The sequence below is a fragment of the Pongo pygmaeus genome, chromosome 3 (genome assembly GCF_028885625.2).
Source record: "Pongo pygmaeus isolate AG05252 chromosome 3, NHGRI_mPonPyg2-v2.0_pri, whole genome shotgun sequence".
NCBI lineage: Eukaryota > Metazoa > Chordata > Mammalia > Primates > Hominidae > Pongo > Pongo pygmaeus.
The window spans coordinates 109520598-109539369 of NC_072376.2; positions in this window are offsets into that span (position 1 = coordinate 109520598).

The following is an 18772-nucleotide window of genomic DNA, read 5'->3' on the forward strand; positions in this document are numbered from 1 at the left end:
TTAACAATGAGCTTGATGACAGAATGCCAATGACACTGAACTAAAGAGTGTGAGATGATATTCAAAGAAAATAAGAATGTCCCAAATTACCCATAAAACACATTCTGCAACCATATAATAGCATTCATTAAGTAAGTTTCAGTGCAATATACTTAACTGGAAGAAAATCAACCTGTTGAATAAAAAAAAAAATTTTTTTCTCAGTTAATGAAATAATTGATAGCCAATGTATACCATTAGCTAATAAAATTCTTTAATGGTTTCTGAATTAGAATGTTATAAATAGTTTATAAATCATGAAAACAGCAGAAATATAATATCTTCTAACAACAACATTTGCTTGCACTGTAAAATTTGCTGTGCATTGGTGGCCCTTTGCTTTTAGTTAAACTTTAATAGTGGAGAAATGAGATGCATGTGTGGCCTTTATGGAAGGATATATTGTCTTCTTAGGAAAAAAATGTGTCAGGACATATATATGCGTGAGGTTAAATAAAATCAGAGAGTCATTTAAACATTTATTTTCATGAATGTTATACATTAGAAGGAATTAAACAATTTATGAAATGTGTGTTTTTGCTGTGAAGAGAACCTGTATGAAGAAAATGTTAATTACGAATATGTTTGTTGTTATATTTATCACAGTCTTGACAACAAAAATGTATTGCATGTCATTGAAACCTAGCACCTTCCATAAGGATTTCTGCTTTAGTCTTGCCATAGGAGAGGATACCTATATGGCTACTCTTGGTATGAGAGGAATAGGCTTCTCTGTAAACGTTGAGTATCATGTTGATTTACACTTCACCCAGTGGGAAAAAAATAAATGGGGAAAATCTGTGATGTAGGTTATGGTGTCTCTAAGACAAAGAAAAACTGCTCTCTGTGGTTGATGTTAACCTCCAGTTTCACAGAAAGGAATCTAAGAAGGAGGAGAAACCAGGCTAAATATTAGGGGTGTCTCTTTATCTGGTGAATCTCTTCATGATGCCCCAAATGATGAATGTTTGGGGAAGATTTAGAGTCCAATGTTTACATAATGTAAAATTCATCTATCTGGATGATCTGTTTAGAGTATTTTTCTTTTTGTAAACAATCCAAATAATTGCCTAGACTATTGACTTATGTTTAATTTTTGAATATGATGGTTTATCATGACAGTTTCTATGGAAAACAGAAATTTGGATTTTTTGTGTGTGTGTTCTATATTTTAGAGGTCAGAAAGTGGGTAGTCCAATGACATGAGGTTAGGAATCGCTGCTAAATTAATTAATCAAGTTTCTCACATTTAATAAATGAAATAAAACAGTTGTACACAAAATGACTTTCTGGAGACTAGTTATATGACTATTGTTTATTTCATTTTCTAGAAATAAAATATTCTTAGGGGACAAAAAAGCAAAATATATCTTCCACCTTATAGAGAAAACATGACAAACTTGCATGTCTATTTCACAACACTTACTTGTGAAACTAAATCTTGAAAAGCTATGTGCTTAGATTTGATTCCAACTCAGACTTCAGTACCTACAATTTGAACTACTATTCAACAGTAACTTGGTTTATATTTGTAACATCAAAATTAAGAATATTTTTTATGGTGAAAGTTGCTATTTCATGTTGAGTATTAGATTTAACTGCATGTCCCCTCATTTCCATGTGTGGTTTCTGAATTTATTGATCTTATGTATTTATTTATTTATTTGACAGAGTCTCTCTCTGTTGTCCAGGCTGGACTGAAGTGACGCAATCTCAGCTCACTGCAACCTCCGCCTCCCAGGTTGAAGCAATTCTCTGCCTCAGCCTCCCGAGTAGCTGGGATTACAGGCGCAAGCCACCACGCCTGGCTAATTTTTTGTATTTTTAGTAAAGATGGAGTTTCACCACCTTGGCCAGGCTAGTCTTGAACTCCTGACAGCGTTATCCACCCACCTCGGCTTTCCAAATTCCTGGGATTACAGGCATGAGCCACCGCACCTGGCCTGATCTTTTTTCTTTCTATTGATATCAAATACTTGAGGGAAATAAATAAGTTTTAAAGAGGAATTAGGAGGAAAGTCCTTGCACATACTTCTAGAGAGAAATTTCAGCTTTAAGGAATAGGAAGAAAGTAGAAAAGACTAAAATTAAAATATAGTAAAAATAAAGTAAGCTACCGATGTCAACCCTCCTGTTGCATATATTAGTTAAGCCTTTTGTTCCTAAAGTGTTTTCTGGGAAAAAAAAAATGTCTTAATGGAGCTTCAGGAACAAATAACAAACAAAAACCAGACAAAAGAAAATATGTTATGGTGAAATCAATTTTGAGAAATTGCACATTACATTCACCATTAGAGATTCATGCATAAACTCACACATTGAAGCTGTCAAAAGTGTTGCAGAAAAGAAACTCATCTTGCTATTAGCTCAGATTTTCCAAATATTTTATCATCATGGAACACCTTTTTCTCATAACAGCTATTAATATGCTAAAGCACAAATGTTTCTCTGGACACTTGGGAAATGATCAGAGACAATAAAAATGTATTAGCCCAAATAATTAAAATCAGATCTTTTGGAATAAAGTTTCATAGATTCTGATTATTTAGAAGCAAATTCATTTTAAAGTTGTCAAAATTTTATCCCTGGAGTGTAAAAGTATTGACTGAATTTATGATTCATTCACAGCAACCCAAGAGAATAATTTAAACAAGAGCAATTAAGTCAGATGTATGAATTCATTTTATGAAAACAAAAACAAAAACAAAAAAAAACCCCACTATTTTTGGAAAAGGAGCATTTTAAATAATATCATGGTAATTAAACCAATAGTTATTCTATATTGATTCTAGGAAAAATAATAGATGTATAAGGAAATTTAGACCATCTATTTTAAATCATCAAAATATGTGTATGATTTAGCTTTTCCTATAATATCCATGGCTTTTCCTTATATACCCAGAAGGAACTAGGTAGAATAAAGAATTTCAGATGCACTAAGAGTTGAACTTTATATCCATTTCATTAATCTATTTAATTTGAATCAATTTACATTTTCTGAGTGCCTACTATGTTCCATTCTCTGTGCTTGGCTTCATATTAATTTGTTACGTCTGTTTGACTTGACATTGACTCATTCCATTCTAACATCAGCACTCAGAATTAGTTATTATTTTCAATACAGACAAGAAAGCTAAAATCCATAGAAGTAAACTGACTTCTTGAATACTTCATAGTAAATAGTAGAGTCAGAATATACACCTCAGGGTTCTTGTACTTTATCTGAGGGTCAGTCCACATAATCACAGTATCCCTCTAATGCTTTCTATTATGTGCGAGCTCTTGGAGCACTATTGCAAAGAATGCATGCTCCAGTGACAAACTGGGCTCTGACTCTGTCACTGCTGTTTGTTATGTGTGACTTTGGGAATATAAGTTAATTTCTTTGGACATAGTGTCACATTCATTAAATGGGAATAATCATTAAGAATATTGAGTTAATAAATGTACAGCACTTAAAACAGCACATAGCACAAAGTAGATGTTCTCTTAATGTTAGCCGAAACAATCTTAATGGTTTTGGAATTTTTCCCTATTTATTTTTTTTATTTGGGAATCAATTAGTTATTTCTTCTTTTTTCTTTTTTTGTTTTAGGGTTTTCATATTTATGATGACTATTCATGAATATTGTTTAAAGATTCAAATGAGGCTATCTTTGTTTCCTCTTATTCATTCCATCAATTAATTACTTATTATACTAATATGACTTTTTAAATGGATTATTTTGGTATTGTCTTCTATACATCTAAATACTTTGCAAATTATTGTTATTAACGTATTTTAACATTGCAGGACTGTCGTCAAACTTCCACAATGGAAGATCAGGATTTATTTTGTTTTTGCATAGCTATCCTGACATCACATATTAATATTTTCCATTTCTCCATTATCTCAATACAAACAGAAATTCAGGGTCAAGTTTATATTTAACTTTATAGGGCCCAATGCTCTTCAGAGCTGAGCCATATAACAATCAATGAATAACTCTTTCTAACAGTGTAACTTTTGTTTTCCCTGCACTTAATGATTACCTCTATTTGTCTGCTTGATTTTCTGTATGACTTATTACTTATTTACCCTTCTATTCTCTTCCAGTGATATAATTCTCTTATTAATGCACAAGACTCATTAAGTATTATATTGACTATTCTGTTTAAGTCTTCTTGAAAATCTCTTGCAGAGCATCCTTTTTTGGGAGTGAGGAAGAAACACTATCGTTCTAATATTTTCCTATTCTTCTCATTTGTGCTGAAACCCATGACTTTTACTTTAATATTTACTCCCTTGATTTGCTGAAATACATCCTTCAATGGCTTTCCAAAACAAGTGAATTAAAGGTAAACTTTTAAAACATTACCTGTATCCTGTATTAAAAATTCTATATTTTACTTTTACATTTGAATTATAGTTCAGCTTGTTTAGATTCTAATTTGAAAGTTATTTTTCACTAAAATATCTCTGTTGTATTCTGGCTTCCAATGCTGCTACTAAAAAATTCAATGTAGTTTTTATATTGACTAGTGCCTTCTGGATCATTCTATCCTTGTTGTAATGATATGCCTCTGGCTTCATTTTATCCCATACTAACCTCCCCAGTAAACAGTTGTTTGGCCACACCCTTAGTTTTTTCTCTTGAAAAAGTCCTTTAATTCTGCCATGTGGTCAGGTTGAGAATTCTTTGAATGCCTGAGTTTTGTTTCACTTTCAGTTATAAATTCCACCTTTAAATTATTTCTTTCTTCTCAAGTTTTGCTATATGCAGTTAAAAGTACTCATGCATCGCCTTCAATATTTTGCTTAGAAATTTCTTCTGCCAGATATCCTAGTTTACCACTCTTAAATTCTACCTTCTGTAAAGCTGTAGGACAGAAATAAAATTCTGCCAAATTATTTACCATTTTATACCACCAATGGCTTTAACTTCAGTTTCCAATAGCGTATTTCTCATTTCCAGCTGAGATCTCATCAAAATTGCCTTTACCACATGTATTTCTACCAACATTCTGGTCACAACTATTTAAGTAATCTCTAAGAAAAATCAGACCTTCCCTACAGGTTCTTCTCTTCTTCTGAACCCTAATCAGAATTGCCCTTAATGCTCCATTCACAGCAATATAGTCTTTTTTCAGCATTCACTTCAAAACTGTTTAGGCCTCTACCCATTACCAAGTTCCAAAGCTGCTTTCGCATTTTCAGTTATTTTTTATAGCAGCAGCTCCACTTCCCAGTACCAATTTTCTGTCTTAGTCTGTTGTGTGCTGCTGTAACACAGTACCACAGATGGAGTAATTTATTACTCAGCCAACACAGAAATACATTGTTGAGTCATAGTTCTAGAGGCTAGGAAGTCCAAGATCTAGGGGCTGGCATCTGGCAAGAGCCTTCTTTCTGCATTGTCCCATTGTGGAAGAAGGGCAAAGAGAGAGTGAGAAAGAGAGAGGCAAAAGGAGGGCAAGCTTGCCCTTTTATAAGGAACCCACTTCTGAGATAACAAACTTCCATGTTATCTTCCATGTCTTGCTCATATACTGCCATGATAATGGCATTAACCCATTCACTTCACACTTGTGACCTAATCACGTCTCATAGTAAGACCCCACCTCCCAACACTGTCACATGGGGGATTAAATTTCCAACACATGCTTGTTGGAGGACACATTGAAACCACAGCACTATTTTTATAGCTCTTGTTTCATAGGACAAAGTATTTTCTTATCTCTCTAAGGATACCATTGGTATACTTTTTCTGTTTTTATTTTGAAAATAAAACAGATTTACAGAAAAGTTTCAAATAGTACAGAGAGTTCTCATACACCCATACTCAATTTCCTCTAGTGATACCATCTTGTGTAACTATAGCACAATGATCAAAACTAATAAATTAACATTGTTACAATACATAAACTAAACTATAGACTTCATTCGTGTTTTACAAGTTTCTTTTTTTTTTCCTTTCTCTAATGCCTTTTATCTCTTCCAGGATTCCACATTGCATTTAATCATTGTGTCTCTTTAGTGTCCTCTAGTCTGTGACAGTTCCTCAGTCTTTCCTTGTCTTCATGAACTTACTCTTGAAGAGTATTGATCAGTTTTTTTCTAGCATATCATTTAATTTAGGTCTGTGTTATATTTTCCCACGAGTAAATTAAGGTTGTGGATTTTGGGGAAGAATATAAAAGTTATATGCTGTTCTGAGTATGTCATATCAAGGATACCTGATGATGATATGTGCTATCGCTGGTGATATTTACCTTGATCACCTAGATAAGGTGGTTTCTGCCTGTTTTATCCCATTTTTAATGTATATTTTCTTTTGTAGTTAATAAATATTTTAAGAAAGATATCTTAAGACCACATATGCCACGTTTCATCTCAAAAGTTTGCACCCTAAGTTTAGCTTCCATTGGTGGATATTGCTCACAATAATTATTGTTGTGTCTGTGATTTTTATTTTCTGTGTGCCTTCTACACTTATTAATTGGAATAATTATATTATTCTGTATGAAAGGGTTTTCTCCTTACAATCCCTAAAACATATTTTTGTTTACGTATTTATTTACTTACTTATTTTATATTGGTATGGATTCATGACTGTTGATTTTATAATTCAATACTATCTTTATTTTCTTGCTCAATTGTTTTCATTTTAGGGACTGATTCAGATTAGTTTCAGTGACCATCCAACTTATGTCTACATGTTTTTTAGCACTTAGTTACTCCAGAAAGTACACAGACACTGCAACAAGATGTTCCAGGCTTATCTTGTATTTATGCTGTTCCAGCCTGGAATCAGCTACTTTTCCCAGAAACTCTGGTTTCTGATTTACTGAACAATAATTTTTAGAAACTAAATTGTGGTTCTCAGTGTGCTCATTACTATTTGGGTATTATTGCTTCTAGGACTTCACACACATATATACACATCTATATTTACATACACATTTAGTTGTACTTATCTTTTTAAAATACTCATACAGCTTATATTGACATCTCCAATTCTAATCCAGCACCACTGGGTCCATGTAGCCTTTCCCCTTTCCTTATTTGTAACTACATTCTCCAAAACTGAGAAACATCTTTCAATCTACATTGTCTACAATATATTCATTTATTTGGTCAACACTACTCTGTATTTAAAGTAGTTCCAGAACTCTAACTGGACTTCGTTTGAGAAACAAACTTCTTATCTAGAGTACAGTATTTGTGCAGAGTTTTTCTTTTTGTTATTAGCCTCATGGAACCCAGTTAAAATGCTGTTTTCCAATGTAACTTACTGTATTCATTTCCTAGGATTACTATAATAAAGTAACAAAAACAAGGTGGCTTAAAACATTTAAGAAATTCATTGTCCCACAGTTCTGAAGGCTGGAAGTCTGAAATCAATACGTCTGCAGGCCATGCTTTCTCTAATGACTCTAGGGGACAACCTTTCCTTCCTTCTAGTTTCTGGGGTTCCTTGGGTTGTAGGTGTGTCACTCTGGTCATACTGCTGTCTGATTTCTGTATATAGTCACATTGTCTTCCCATTGTGTGTGTCTGTCTTTGTGTCCAGATTTCCTCTTTTTGGATTGGATTAGGACCCACACTAATGACTTCATTTTAAATTGATTGCCTCTGCAAAGAGCTATTTTCAAATAAGTTCATATTCACAGGCACCAGGGGCTTTAGATATTAACATATCTTTTTGGAGGCACCCAATTCAACCTCTTCAGTATGGTTATATTATTCATATGTTATACAATTAGATTTCATTTTTTACAGTTTATATTCTCCTTTGGGTTCTACTGACATCCTGGTGATTTTTTTAAAACTTGCATATAATTATTTATTCTTAGTGCTACTTATTCTTAATGCTGTATAGTTGTGCAGGTTTTGACAAATACACAAAGTCGTTTATACACAAAGTCATTTATTCATCACCACAGTCATGCTACAGCACAGTTCCATTACCCTTCCACTGAATTTCTGCAGCTCTCCACAGTCTCTAATAATTTTTTGAAGTGTTATTTTCCATATATTGACTATTTCTTCCAAGGTTTTATTTTTGTTTTGTGCTTCTGTTTATTTTAGCTTCTGTCTTTAATATTAAAGCATTTCCTAAAGTGTGGTAAATTTTGGTTATCCTTTCATGTTTAAGAGTGAGACAACCCAAAACTGATTTTGTGTTGTGTGTGTGTGTGTGTGTGTGTGTGTGTGTGTGTGTGCATGTGTGTGTGAGAGCTGGGTGATGCTGGTAAACTTGGGCCATTCCTTTGGGAGAAATACTGATGGTAACACCATTTCTCTTGAGCTAGTCCTATGTTTTAGACAAAGCATTTCTAAATCCATGCTGAAAATAAGTCTTATTCTACTCCAAATTCTATTTGGCCTCTTGTATTTATTCCATAAGAAAAAAAAAACTTGATAGTATAACACTTGTATAGTTTGAGGAAGAAATGAAAGTCAATTCATGAATTCAAACTACTATCTTTAACAAGAAGTCTGTAATTTTTTGCTATACATATAATTAAAGCTTTCCTCAAATTTTTGTTTACAGGAAGCAAAATTTATGGAGGAAAGAGCTCAAATGTTGAAAACAGGGACAAATGTGGGTATGCAATCTGACTTCATGTGACTTTAGCTGCAATGTGGATGACAGATAGAGAAAGATGAGGCTGAAAAAAGGGACATAGTTTCCACGATTATTGCACTAATTCATATAAGATAAATTGAAGACCCTCATAGGGATTATAAGAATGAGTTCAAGAGAAATCAAGACATTTGAAAAATATATGCGGGGTAATATTTACAGAATTAGTTATTAAATGAGGATATAAGAAGTCAACCATGGTGCCTCCGTTTTTGCTTTAGGAAACTGAGAGGATGATAGTGTCATTTTCTGAGTAGTGAGAAAACAAAAGGAGCTTTGGGGAAGTGTTTGGGTTCAATCGAAGGTGTATTTATTATGCAGTAACTACTAGCAATATCCACATGTGCCAGATGTTTGTATATGTAGATAGGGAAAACTGGAGAAAAATCTATTCCAAAGGTATTTGAGAGCTTTTAGCATGTAAATGGCAATCGAAGTTACGAGCATAGATTACATCAACCAGCAAGAATAAGAAGGTTGAGAAGAAAGGCAAGCAAAAGTCCTGAGGCCCACCATCATTCAAGATACAGAGTTTCTTATTTTCTTTGTGTCTAACTTCATTACTGAGAATCTAGGACCAGGCTGTGAAGAGTAATCAAGTTCTCTGTAAGAGTCATGAGAAGAGCATAGCTTTTCCTTTGACAAGGATCATGCTGAGAGTGATACTCAGATTTCTTTCTTCAGAGAAAATAAAAGCAAAATAACAACATTATCCTCTTTCAGCAAGTCAAAGTCGCTACTAACCTGTTTTAACATTTTCTCAATAACATTTTACAATCTCCAGAAAATAATTATAAATTTTCTGTGATTAACATGCATTATAAGATTTATAAGATTTATATTTAATTAAATATAATATTTATAAGATTTATAATGCATGTTAATCACAGAAAATTTAGAGAAAACAGAAAACATAGGAGAAGAAAATAAAACTGAAACATATAATCCCATCACCTAGAGCAAAAGATGGTTAATGTTTTGCTGAATTTACTTTAGGCTTTTATATTATATATTCAATAAAATTGTGATTAAATTATATATTCTATTTTAGCTCCTCTATCACTTAACATCACACATTGTGAATTTTCTCAGAATTATATCTTTAAATAATTCATGGAGATTTTTACAGAGAAAATCTGCAAAGGATTCAACACTATTCTAATTTTAACTTTTGGAGTGAAGGTCTAAATTTCCATAGTTTGTCTTGTTCTGGAAATCCAAGCCATTTAGGTAATATTAACATATTTACAATATTTTCCCTTGGCAAGTGTTTATAGAATGTGATGTTTTCACTTTTAAAAGTGAGAAGATTCACATTTGTCTGCATTGTTTATAGTGCATCCACCAAACACCAGCAAATAGATTGACTAAAGATTACAGTAATAAATAATAGAGCTATGGATTTGCAGCTGCTTTTAACCAACATTTATACAATTCTTTATAAGCTCTGGTGCTGATCTTTGCATACATTTGAGAGTACATTGCTCACCTTGTGAGAGGTACATTAACTCTTTCAAGTCTCAAGGGCACCATTTAGTAAATGACTTCTTTAGTGCTCTAAATGTACCTTAGTGCCTTGAAAGAGACACATTAATCTTCAGAACATCCCATAAGTACATAGGTCAGGAAATAAAATTTTCTTGGTGTTCTCAGCTCGAACATTATGAAGCTCACATTATTACACAGGCAATTCTCACAGTATTCTATTTCCCTAAGTTCTAAGTAGCACCCAGATTTGAGGCCTGAAAAAGAAATAATTATGCATGCAAGAAGTCTGTTTTCATTGAATTCCTAGAATGACTGAAAAGAGAAACCCTACGTCATAAATCTAATTTCATCATAAGTATCAATCTATTTGATTTACTTACTACAAAGGCAGCATTCTTCTGTCAAGGAAAATGCAGATACAAAAATGGTATGAAAACTTTATACTTACAATTGAAAAAGTATAAAATATAATACTTTATACTTACAACTGAACTTTGCTGTTTACTGGACAAAAGAAGAGTAATCTATGACTCACAACCCAATAGAAAAAAAATTCTGTTTAATGTTATCAATTCAGTGTATGGAACATATGATAATTTTGTGTAAGTTTCTAAGTTGAAATAAAATATAACCAGGGTAAGAAATTTATAGATTGCTGCATGCAAAACTACAGGTGTTTTGTCATCAGTTTTTCTGCATTTTCTATTTCTCTGTTTTCATATTTCTCATAATGCAAGGATATTCCAACTCAGGTTTAGGCCACTACTATTTATTTCTTTTTTGAGTCTGACTATCTAAATAATAGGAAGACATACACGAAATTTCTCTGCTTTTTGTTATTAATATTGTGTACTTTTTAATTTAATCACATCTATGTTGAGGGAAATTAACATTCCCAAGTATTGCAATTCTAAGAGAAATGAGAACAGAAGTCTTGAAAGCATACCTTCTTTAGAATGAGAAAATGCATATAAAATTCTTGGCCTCATCACTGGCACATAGTTAAGGCTCAATAATGCTAGCCAAATTTGTTTACATTTAAAAAATTACTGAATTACATTCCAATCCATTTAAGAATCTGATGCTTTCTGAAAATGTTCATAATTATCAAAATTTTTAACTTTTTTTCTGAATCTAAAGAACTCAACCACGAAGTCCACTGAACTCTTTTGATAGCATGCCTAAGGAAAGAAGATGCAAAAAATAGGTAATGCCAGGGCCTGAAAACCTAGCCTTGCTTGAGGATAGCTCCGGAGGAAGAGTGGGGAAATGGGCTTCAGGTTCTAATGCAATGTATGCAAGGTAAATTTAAGTTTAGCCTTGACCAGTGCCCAGAGTCTGATGTGAGAGAAGCTGCATAGCTGCTGGAATCTCCAGATCATTCCAGCACTCACGGAAGGGGAGGCAATAAGGTGGTCACAGACAATCTGTCCAATTTGTAGAAGCACTTTAGCTCTAGCTAAGAGTTTAGAGGAGTATATCCACCTTTATTAACAAGGGAAACGTCAAAATTAGCATGGCAAGCAAAACCTTTGTGGGAGAAAGTCTTCTTTGTGTGTGTATGTGTGTGTGGCAGAAATGTTGAAAAGCAATGAGGATGTCACATGGTGACAGATGAAGCAAGAGAGGCTGAGGGGAGGTGTCAGGCTCTTCTTAACAACCAGCTCCCCTGGAAAGTATCAGAGCAAGAACTCACTCACCTCTCACCCCCACCCTGGAGTGCATTAATCTATTAATGAAGAATCCACTTCCATTTTGATTATTTCAAGGTGAAAGCACTTGAGAAACTGTATTTGCAGAATGCGCTATCTGACCTGTCCTTTCCCAAATGCAGCAAGCCATAAAAAATCCTCTGAGGAGGAGCCTCTCATACCAGCGTGAGAAAATAACCATTATAATCAGAGGCTGGAAATCGTTCCCTAAATGGACCTATACAAATAAACTTACTGAAGAAACTCTTACCTTCCTTGGTTTTACATGTCCCACTTCCCCATCCCCATATATCTTCTAGTGACTTTCCTAGAATTTACTGCATCTAGCTCAGATCCCTTTGTCCGTCATTTCTTCACAAATTTATCATTCTTTGTCTAAAATGTATAAAGGCTTTATCTTTTGGCCATTTCTTCAGGTCTTCATTTTCTTGTGAGTGTCCCCATGTACTATGCAAAAATCAATAAAACTTGTATGCGTTTCTCCTGATAATCTCTCTTGTGTCAATTTGATTTCTAGTCCCAACTTAGGATCCTACTTAAAAACTAAGATGGCTAGAGGTGATATTCGAACTCTCCTGTAATCAGATGCCTATTCTGAGAAATGTGTAAAATACATTGTGATAGGAGGCAAAAAGAAAGCTTTCACTCAGTGGGCACAGAAGTTCCCAGAACTCCTGCTAATAATAAGCAATACTGAAGATTATAAAACTAGTTCCAGTTGATGGAAATGCACAATTTATATATTTCCTACTTATCTGCAGAGATTTGCCTCAACTTCTCAAAACCATCCTAAAGACTATTGTACTGAGTCTGTTGTGTCCAAAACTCATAGTTGATGCTGTATCCCTAATAGTACACTCTGACAATATTACTGTGTGGTAGTTATTCTACATCTATTATTCAATTGTTATGACAACTCAGCAACAGAGTTTGATTATTCTCATTTTACAGAAAATAAAAAAAAAAATTCAGAGATGTTTAGTGTCGGAGTTTCATGGATCTCCAATTAATTATCAGTTTGTCTAGCTCCAAAGGGTTTCTACCACACTGCTTTTTATAATGGGGTTTTGTAGTAATGCAGAAGATGTCATTGTGCAAACTGTATATTCATCAGGGTTCTCCAGAGAAACAGAACAAATAGGAAATATATATTTTATATCTATATGTAGATATTTAATATGAAGAACTGCTCCCACAATTATGGAGGTTGAGAAATCCTACAATCTGCTGTCTGCACAGTGCAGACCCAAGAAAGACAGTTTCATTACTCAGTCTGAGTCCAAAGACCTGAGAACCTAGAATCATTTACTACATCATTTAGTAAATTAAATAAATCTCAAGCCAAGGTGAGAAAAAGGTGAGAAGAGATATCCCAGCTTCTTCAGTGAGCTGCAAACTCCTACCACTGTTTTTTTTCTGCTCAGGCCCTCAATGGATTGGATAATGCTCACCCACACTGGAGAGGGCAATCTACTTCACTGAGACAATGCCATCCAGAAATACCCTCACAGATACATATGGAAACACTGTTTAATCTGAGTATCTTGTAGCACACACAAGTTGACACACAAAATTTACCATCACAAATTGCAAAAGGGCTTCATTGGCTCACATGTATGAAATGACCAGAGATAGGGTGGGCTTGACTCAATTTTATGGAAGCTTGAAGCCATCTTTGCCTGTCTCCTCTCCTCCGCTCTAACTTGGCCTCAATGTATCCTAGTCTCACATCTGGGCACCACACCATGAGAGCTAGGGGAAAAAAAATCTAACCAGAGAATAAAACTCTGTATTTCATTCTGATTGAACTAATTTAGTTCAAGTGCCCTGGACAGTTACTGAGGTTGGGATGTAGGAGCCATCCAGAGTCCCTCCTGCTATTCACATTAGAATCAACTCACCAGAACTAAATAGCTGCCTTTTTAGTGAAAAGGAGGAAAACAGGGAGGGATGGAAACCCAGAATTTCTACCTTAATTTATTGGTAAATGTTGACTGAATAAAGGAGAAAAATGATTTATAAAATATGTCTCTAGTAACTATTTCTATTCTAGCTTTTTTAAATTTTTAATTTGCTAGTTCTATTTTTATTATTTATTAAATATTCATGTGCCATAAATAAATAAATAAATCAGCATAGTGGCAAAAATTAAATGATTGCAGTTTAATTCATAAAATTTGAGAGAGGAAGACATTCTAAATTAGTGGAGAAAAAAATAATAAAAGTTGAAAACATTATAGATGTCAGAAATGTTTCGATGATGCCTACCTGAAAAGCAGGTTAAAAATTACCTGATAAGCTAAAATAAATGAATGTTGTTCTCACAAGTCAGTGGAATTAATATTGTACTTAGTATCCTGGTTACTGCTCTTGCACAGGGACATCACATTAATATATATCATTACGGATGATGCTAAATTGAGACAGAGGTGTTCACAGCAGCCAGCGCTGCTAAACATGCAGCCTAACAATATTTGAAATCATAAGGAGAAAGAGAAAATCCTAAAATTATAAATTATCTCTCCATTCACAAAATGCAGGTAACATGCCCAGGAAAGTGCAAGGAAACCAAGAAGCAGTCACATATGAGCACCAAATGGAATAATGTGACAATGAAGTACTCTTCCATACAAAAAGAAAATGAGCTGAAATAAACTACTTTCCTTGGCCTAATCCTACCTGACAGAACAGAAACACAAGTTCCTTGAAGAGCGACCTCTTCTTCTTATCCTATAAAACTTACTAGACCTTAACATAGTTCCAGACACATAGGCTGAGTTCAATAAATATTTGTGGGACTCATAAAGACTGTGGTGATAAGCACCAGTGAGAGCTGTATAAAAAAAAAAATGCCACTGTTTTCAGAGGTTCCTTAGTGACTGGAGTATTTTCGCATTTTCGCTTAATCATGTGTTCACCGCATTCAATCTATCTGGTATTTCAATTCTGGTATTCTTCCTCCTCAAGCTCCCTAAAAGATTTCTACTTTTCTCACTTTCAGCAAATCTCTTATTCCTTTGTTTATAAAGTAGAAGCCATTGGGGAAAAGTGCCTGGCCACCTCCTCCCCAGTTCTTGTTTACACCTCAATAGTACCACCTTGTCTCCTCCCAAGATTCACACTTTCACTTGTACATTTTGTCTCTTCTTGAATTGTCCCATCAATGTTTTTCTGATCTCTTCCAGGTGTTTTAGCTCTGCCTCTCTCCTGGACCCTAGTCATCAAATTACTTAAAACCAATTGCCTTAGCGTTGACTAGATCAAAGAAAAAAAAATGCCTTGCTTTCCCAATTTCCCTAACTCACTATCACCTATGTCAATTACAATTTGACTTCTCTATATATCATTCTTATAAAAATTGCACTCATGGGCATCCTAATATCCAAGATATCCTAATTTCCAAATCCAGAGTCTATTTTCAAACTCTTTAATACATCTACACCTTTTGTTTCCATTGTCAACCATCAAATCCTCTTCTTCAACTCCTTATTCTCTTGCTTTTATTTGTTTCAAATAAGTATCTTTCTTCTTACTGGATTTATGTGCACATAAAGACCAGAGAGCTTCCATTTACCTATGACCATTGGTAGCAAGGCAAGCTCACTTTCAGCATTTGTGCTAGTCAAAGCTGTACTTACCCTCAACACCCTTGTAACTTCTTGGTTAAGTTTTCTTCATTAAATTTCCTTGATGTAACTTTCTTCTGACAGCTGCTTCATTTCTTTGTTGCTGCTTTAAATACGGGTGTTGCCAAAGTTTTTCCCATCTAATTCTGTGTCTTTCTTTAACCCTATCTATTAGCTACTGTGTCTTATTTATTTGCCTGGATTATCTTTTCTTTCCTTATCTTCCTAGAAAATACTAACTCCCCACTCCTCCCTCTCTCTCTCTGTCTCTTTCTCTCTCTCTCTGTCTTTATCTCTCTCTTTTTTTATTCAACCCTTCCTCAGGCCCTCATGAATTATCACAATGATCTCTTAATTTGATTTCTTGGCATCCAACACTTCCATCTATCCTCTGCATCATGGTGGGATTAAATACCAAGAAAATGCATCCCATATAAAAATATTTCTATTTGCTCTCTACCACATAGAGCGATGGTTTCCACATGAAGGTGCACATACCCTAATGTAGACACAAAATAATCTGCATGTCTATAAGAACAGAACAATAGAAGAGTGTCCTTCTATGCCCTTGGCATAAAGCTAAGCTGAGAAAAAGTCTGTTAAATGAAATATGTGATAATTCCCTTAACAAAGTATGTAGTCAAAACATGTGATACTCATAATACATTCTTATTTGTACATATTCTCTAAGCTTTTACTCCAAATATATGTTGCAAAAAAGTACAGCATTTAAATTACAATCTGTTGTGTACTTCTTGTTATACTGTTCTGAATAAATATCTGAAATGCCTTGAGTGCTGAATGCCAAGGATGATTGAAATCTCTCTGAGCCATAAATTTAAAATGTGTTCTTTGTGATGGTGAGAATTTTGCATTATGCAAAAGATATAACTGGATACTCTATCTTGAAAAAAGACAGGATAAATATTACAGAATTGTCTATACCTAATTCCCACTCTTTAAAAAGGAGAAATAAATTGTATCATCTTACATGAAAGTAGAAAATAAAATATAATCAACATCAATTTTGTTTTCACTCTAATTTAAGTAGCCCCTAATTTAAACTTACAGACTAGCAGCTCAATTTTTTGTTGTTGCTGTTGTTAAATTAAGTCTGGCATCTCATTGCGTGAATAAGCATATTAGTCTGTTAAATAAGAAATTAGATTCTTTTGAAATTTTAGAGATTCTGCCAAACCTCAAAGACTTTTACCTTCTGCTAGCTTTGCCAAATTCTACCAAAGTCATTTGTGAAAGAAATTTTCCACATAGGGTTAGCCAGATAGAGGAGTAGAAATTACAATGCTGCTTAAGATCTATAATTCCAGGGGCACTGAACAAGCTAACAATTTCCCAAACATTTCCCAAGCCGACTAGAAATAAATGAGCATTTTCAAAACCATGCTTACTCTTTAAGTACTTTTAGAGGGAAAAAGCCACATTTTATATATGCAAGTCATTTTTAACCTAGGGATTATAACTAATCAGTAGCTAATCACCAAGATATAAATTACCTAATTAATTACTAAATACAATCATCTATAAATACAGAGTCCTAAAAAATATGTTGGCTGAGAGAAGATTCATCAGTTGTAAGCATTAACTCAATGTGGTCAATGTTTGGTACAGCAACAATTAGGAGTTAATAAGTTAACAAAATGCGCTAGGATGACTGGGCAGGGTAAAAGTGGTGTTGTGGGAGCTGGCTTGAAAGAGCAGCAGGGAGAAGCTGAAGACATTTTTTAACTTCCTAATTTTGCCTAGAACCAATCACCAGGTAAATACAAAATTTTTTCTGAGAATCAGAAATAATGTTTGAAATCATCCATTTCTAGAAATATTGTCACTCAAAGACGGAAAGATGACTGACATGTTTGTTCTATCGCCAGATGGAAGGGATGCTGATTTTGTTAGTGTGTAAGCTGTTTGGCTTGGGTGTCTACAGACTGCTTTTTGAAGGTGACAGAAAATGCCTGCACCTGCCAAATCTCATGTTTAACATTCAACAGTTGGTGGTGCTGGCAGGAATATCATTCAGAGATAAAAATCTCTATTACTCATGCCACTTTAGGTAAGCTATTAACAACAGTAAGCAAATGGCAACTTTTAAATTCAAGGTTTCTAATTTTGGTCTTTAAGCCTGTTAAGACACTTAGTCTAATACTCAGCAAGTAGTCAGCTTCACAAAAGCATCATGATAGCATGAACTCATCATCTAAAAGTATAAGAGACATCTGGCAGTTGCCATATTTTAATTGCTATAATGACCCGCAAATACAGAACCATTGTCTTCCAACTTTGACAGCTGCTTTTCATTCATCATATTAAGCTTCTAATGTATTTAGATAAACTTTTCTGTATTTTTTCCAATATCTAAGTTAGATTGGACTATATATGTTCAGAAAATATTTTTAAAGATATATGAGTTCAAAGGATCAAGCAAAAGTGGCTTGGTTATATCATGCTTCACATGTTATCATAAACCATTAATTGAAATGTGATAGCCCCTTCTTTAATTAAAGAAGGAATCAAAAGTAACTGATTAAAAGTAGATATGCATTTGTATGGAAATGTGTATCTTGTTTCTTTTAAATACATAATGTTTACTCAAAACCAATAACATCTCTTGATTTTTATCTGTTTTGGTCATACTAGAGAAAAATGTTTAATGTAGTAATAGCAACTGCTCTTAATATCTACTATACAGTAAGCACTGTTTTGAGGGCTAAAGATAAAAATTTAAGAAAAAAGTGTTCTCTGCTCTGGTGGAGCTTACAACTTAATCATTAATATCAGACAACCTATATACGATGTTGAAGAGCAATGACTTCTTTATTATAGCTGATTTTGCAATGTTAACTCTACTGCCATGTTAAATAAATAAATCTCTCAATGTACTGAACTCCATTTGTAACAAGTTTATTTAAAAACAGCAAAAAAGTTATTAGGTAAAATGAAAGCATTTCACATTTATGATTCTAAAATGCCAAGTTGAACTACTACTTAATTACTGCCAAAAAAGAAATGCTACTTATCAACTCCATTAAAACCAACCTCATTATTTTTGTTCAATAGAAGGCAATACTTATTTGACTATGACTTAATTTTAGACACATTTGATTCATGTATTTACTTCTATATATGATTTGAAACCAATTTATTTTGTGGGACACAATGGAAATTAGAATGTTCAAGGTTAAATGGCCAATGGAGAACATGCTGAGTTTCATAATTGCTCTGAGTATTTAAATACACACACAATATATTTTCCCCCTCA